Source organism: Eublepharis macularius, chromosome 4 (assembly GCF_028583425.1).
Source record: "Eublepharis macularius isolate TG4126 chromosome 4, MPM_Emac_v1.0, whole genome shotgun sequence".
Lineage (NCBI taxonomy): Eukaryota > Metazoa > Chordata > Lepidosauria > Squamata > Eublepharidae > Eublepharis > Eublepharis macularius.
This window is the reverse complement of record NC_072793.1, coordinates 154,277,516-154,283,445: the sequence shown is the minus strand read 5'-3', so window position 1 is coordinate 154,283,445 and position 5,930 is coordinate 154,277,516.

Sequence of the window (5,930 nt, the reverse complement as noted above, 5' to 3'; positions counted from 1 at the left end):
TTGAGTAGTGATATAGGCCTATAATTTTTCACGCTAGTCAGATCTTGGCCCTCTTTTGGGATCAATGATATATTCGCTTCGCTCCAAGTGTCTGGAATTCTTTGATCCCTAAAAACTCCGTTCATCACCTCTTTTAGGAATGGTGCCAGTTCATTGGCCATTGTCTTATAAAATTTAGCCGTAAGTCCATCTGGCCCTGGCGCCTTTCCTAAATTTGCGGATTGTATTGCCATATTTATTTCCTCATCAGTTACTTCACTGTTCAACTTATTTCTCCAAGCTTCCGAGATCTCTGGAAGTTTGGTTTTCTCCAAATATGATGCTATTGATTCTTTGTTTACTTCTTTTTTATTATACAGCTTAGCGTAAAATTTATAAAAGGCTCTGCTAATGGTAGTCTGCTCCAAATACGTTTTGTTTTCTTCACAAATTTTATTTATTATTTTCTTTTCCCTTTTCTTCTTTAATTGCCATGCCAAATATTTCCCAGGTTTATTAGCACCCTCAAAAGCTTTTTGATTCAGTCTTTTAAGGTTCCACTCCAATTCTTTGTTACTCATTGCTGTTAACTGTTCTTGAAGAATTTTGATTTCCTGATGTATTTTCTTTTTCCCTGGTCTCTTTTTTAACTGTACTTCTTTGGCCTTTATTTTCTCCTCAATCTCTTGTCTTTTCTCCTCTTTCTTTTTCCTTGCTCTACTATTTAAGTCCATTAGTATGCCCCTTACAACCGCCTTGTACGCGTCCCAAACTTTACTGGTTGGTACTTCTTTATTCACGTTGTATTGTATAAAAAACTTAGTCTCTCTTCTCAGTGTTTCCATATTCTCACTTTCCTGTAACAGGTCCTCATTTATTCTCCAGGCTTTCCTTTTTCTCCTTTTTCCAAATTTCCACATAATTGGGTTGTGATCTGAGCCTACCATCGGCATTATTTCTACCTCCTTAGTCCATAGCGCTAAGTCCTTTGAGGCCCAGATCATATCAATTCTTGATAATGTAAGATGCCTTGCAGAATAAAAAGTAAACTGTTTGGTTTTAGGATATTCTCTCCTCCATACGTCTTCGAGAGTTTCTTGTTGAATCAACTCAAAAAAAAGCTTTGGCAATAGTCCTCTTTTCTTTTGTGCTTTTGTAGTCTTTTTGTCTAATTCCAAATCTGTCACTCCATTGAAATCTCCAGCAAGAATTATCTGGTCATATACAAGATCGTCTAGGTGCTTCCTTAAGTCCTCAAAGAAGCTTTCCTTTGCACCGTTAGGTGCATAAAGTCCGACTACCAACACTCTCTTTAAATTCCAATTACATTCCACTGCTACAAATCTAGCTTCCACATCTCTCATAACAAATTTTGGCTGCAGCTCCTCTTTTATATACAACACCACTCCTCTTTTTTTCTTGTTGGAAGCCGCTACAAATTCTTTGCCCAATTTTCCAGATTTTAAATATTTTACATCCTGTTTTCTAATGTGGGTCTCCTGCAAACAAACAATATCACATTTTTGTTTTAGTAGCCAATGAAAAATATTTTTTCTCTTATTCGGTGAGTTTAGTCCATTTACATTCCAAGATAATACTTTACACTCCATATTCATGGTTTTGTTGGTAAGTCTTTTTCATTGTCCTTGATAAATCTCTCCATCTCCCGCTCAGATCTGATGCGTTTTTTTGCCCCTCCAAACTCAAAGGACACTCCTTCCGGTAACTCCCATCTGTATCTGATATTCATGTCCTTCAAAGTCTGAATTAGCACTCTATATTTTTTCCTGTCCAATAACACTGATCTGGGCAGTTCCTTCATTATAATAATCGTTTTGCCATCAATCTCCAATGGATCTTGAAATTGTTTGGTCACAATCCTCTCTTTCATATTTCTAGTTGTAAACTGCACAATCACATCCCTTGGTAGTTTCCTCTGGGTTGCAATTCTCGAGTTCACACGATACGCCACATCTAGGATAGCCACAATTTCCTCCTCCTCCTTCCCCAGGTAATCAGCCAACACCTCAGTCATCTGTTCTTGCGCTGACTTCCCTTCCACTTCTGGCAGACCACGAAAACGAAGCTGCTTCTCCATGTGTTTAGTTTCTGCAACTGACATCCTCCCCTTCACCAGCCTCATCTCTGTTTGTTGCGTGTCTATTAAATTCTCCATCGCGTCTTCTACTGTTTTAACTCTCTGCTGCGTTCCTTGTAATTCACTGCTAATCGTTTCCACACCTTTTTTCACTTCTGACAGCTCCGACTTTACTGTCTGTGTAACTTCCTTGACCTCTTTAATAAGCTCCAATTTCGTGTCCTTAAGTTCTTTCATCATGTCTATAAGTTTTTTGTCCAAGTTTTCTATTGCCGATTGCCACTCTTTTTTCGACATCGTGGGGCTTGCTTTAGCTCGCTCCCACGAATCTGCTCTCTTCCTCAGCTCCGTGGCGTATAATTAAACGTTTTCCTTTTTTTTTTTAAATGTCCCAATCTTTGCCAAAATTAATTTTTTATATCCAAAATGTCGGGCGTCTTTTCTCTATGGTTTCTCTATGTTATTATAGTCCAAGATGGCCTACTTCCTCTTCCGCTGAAGCCACGACCCTTCCACTTTCAAAGATAGCGATTCCCCACTTCCTGTCCTTTGGCAAGGGCCGCTTCCCTCCAGCCACTCTATTGTTGTTACGCACTTCCTGTCTCCCGTCTTCCCACAACAGGTCTCGCGATGGTGTCTTTTTCCCACAGCTCCAAAACCACAGGTATTCAAAACAATAGTCCGATTTTTGTAATAACTTCTTTAAACTTAGTCTCTTTTAAAATACAACTCCTGCCGAGTCTTCACCTCCTTTTCGCTAGTCTGTTGCAGTTTAAAAGTCTACTTTCTTTCCTCTCTGTTTTTGTCAATCTGTCCCGTTTCAAGAGATAGCGATCTTTACCTTCTCTCCAGCTTTCTCGGGTTGTAATCGCTGTTTCGATCTTAAATTCTCCTCTCGACTTCCCTCCCCGATCGAAGCTTGGGTATGTAGGTCTTATGCCAGCCGAATTGGCCCCAAAATTGCCGCAGAGATTATAGCCGACCCGTCGCAAGGTGGGACCTCAAGGATCGGGGGGGAGACTCCTTGTGTAGAGCCCCCCCTCGTCCGAGATCTAACTCACCCTAGGGTCTTGAGCGTTCTTTGCCTGCTCCCCGCCTGAGAGCAGTCGGCCGCGGGTTATTTTCACCCCTCCGGCCGGTTAAAACGGCAATCCGGTCAGCTCCACAAATGGAGCTGCGTTAGACCTCCATGAATCCCAAACCGGAAGTACCAACCCTTCAACCAATTCCAACTGGTAAAGCCATTTTAGATGGGTAGCCGTGTTGGTCTGCAGTAGAAGAGGAAGATTCAAGTCCAATCGTACCTTAAAGACTGGCAAGATTTCCAGGGTATGAGCTTTCCATAGTCAAGCTCCCATCGTTAGATACAAGCTGGTAAAGAAGTTACATGGAAAATAAACAGGACTGATGGGGTTTTATTCTAGCATAAGCGTTCATGGGCTGTACTCCATAAAACTTAAGCAGAATAAAAACATGTTTAGTCTTTAACATGCCAGAAAATCTCTCGTTTATTTTCTATGAAGTACATTAAACACTTTAATAGGCAAAAAAGAGAAGGTAGTTCATGTTCAAAAATACAGAAATTAAACTTGGCTGTAGATGCAAATCAGACAGTGGTCTATTCACAAGGCTTCCAGCAGTCAGAAATGAATTCAATTTTATTATTTTTATTAACCAATAATAATTGCTTATCAGATTTGCATTGTATTGATTTATATTCTGTAATCCACCCTGAGTCCAGTGAGAAAGATGGACTATAAATAACACATAAATCTTCAATCTGCTTGCAACCTATGTCCATTTTGGAAATACCTGAATTTAGCCAACGAGAGAAGAATTCTTCAACAGGAGAGAAAAAGAACCTGGGAAGGAACACTAGCTCATAATAGCCAGTTTGGTTTCCATTGATTTTTCACCTGGTGCATTCACCAAACTTAGTATTTGCTATTGTTAATATAATGACCACACATTTTCCCACTGCTTTTAGCCTTTTAAAGGACTGTTGCGTGCCCTTCGGTATTAGGAAGACATACGATCAACTACTTTTAAAAAATACTTCCAACCAGATGCTTCCTTTTTATTGCTGCTGCTTTCCAGAAATGTGTATAAACGACAAAAATGAAAACCTGACACTTGTCCTACGAAGTGTCATTTCATCTTTGCAAGCCTGCTCAACCTTGTGCACTGGATGCTTACAAAAGGCCTCAAGATCATGCTCTGCAACATCCACCCCCCACCCCGCTTTAAAAGAAAACACAGCCTGATGAAGAGTTCTGGGAAGCTTGCACATGGGTGTCGTGTTGTTTTGGCTGGCTTTGATCAAAGGAATTACATGGGTTTTATGAATTTTGCTCTGGATCAGTTTGGCTACTAGAAGACCCCAATGAGCTCAAACAATTTCTTTTGGTCTACTTTTTCTTGCTAAGGAAACATCTACAGACCAGCTGTAGCTTCTAGATGTTTATCACTCCATTAAGTAAAAATCAAGGTATTAGATATTACAAAGTTCTTCATGGCTTTGGTCCAGCATACCTACGGGACTGCCTCCCTATGTTCCTCCACGGCAGCTTCGCTCATCTGACCGGGGTCTCCTGCAGGTGCCAGGCTGCACATGGGTGAAGTCAGCAGCAGCCCGTACACGGACTTGCTCTGTGGTGGCCCCTATCCTATGGAATGACCTGCCTGAGGAAGTCAGAAGAGCCCCCCCCCCTCCTGGCTTTTCATAAACGATGCAAAACCGAACTATTCAAAAAGTCTTTTTTATTCAAATAGGAGGGCTGTATTGTAAGGATGGGGTCTCAGATGCTTCACTAATGAGTTAGGGATCATAGACTTCATCACTATTTTTGCCTTATCTGCTGCTTTAAATATGTACTCCCATGTACCACCAGTGCTTCATGTTGTCTAATGTTAGTCCTAGAATTGATTATGTTTTGCTTCTGTATTTTTTCTACTCTATATTGGATTCTTTCTATGTCTTTTAAACTTGTATCTATTTACCTATGGCATTGTTTATGGAAATGTCCATGATACTGTATTGAAATGTACTTGATACTGATTGTACTAATCTCATACTGTGTAATCCCCCTTGAGTCTGAGAGAGAAAGGTGGACTATAAATGAAATAAATAATAAATGTAGATTTATTATTTTTCTAGTCTGCCATTCTCATGAGAACTCAAGGCAGATTGCAGGATATACAACAGGATGTAACATCCCTAATCGGCAATATTTTGGTACAGATTCTTCTGCAGCGGCGTTCATGTACTCCAAACATCCCTGCTTACCAGAAAGAGGTCCTATTTTCTGGAAGCTATAAATTGCTGATATATTTGCGTTTTGACAATGCTATGCTTAAAGAAAATTAGTGGGAGTTACTGCAATTGTCATTTTTTATGATTCACCTGTCTTCCCAAGATCTCTAGAAATGAAGCTTCGGGCAAGTAATTATCCACCTTGTTGTCTGTAATTCACAGGGGTGAAGTAAGAAGATACAGGCTTTTACAGTGTACTAGCAAGAAAGTGGGCAAAGTGGTACTTCCCATTTTCAGCTTCAAGCCCTCTCTCCCAAGGTAAAGTACCAGGGAGATATTTAAGTTACTTTCACCTCTGCTCATACATGAGCTTTAGCATCACACACACATGAAAAGTAAGGAGTCATGTAACACACAGCTTGCTGTTTCACATGCCAGCAAAACTTATTTTCAAGTATTGTCAGTAACAGATTGTGAGTCAATTATGGTTCAGTTTTTCTTTAACCTACAATAAAAACATTTCGTCTTTAGAAACAGTGGAGGCTATTGTGGTTTAAGTGGAACACAGCACATGGGAGTAGTCTGCAACAATGTGTAGTA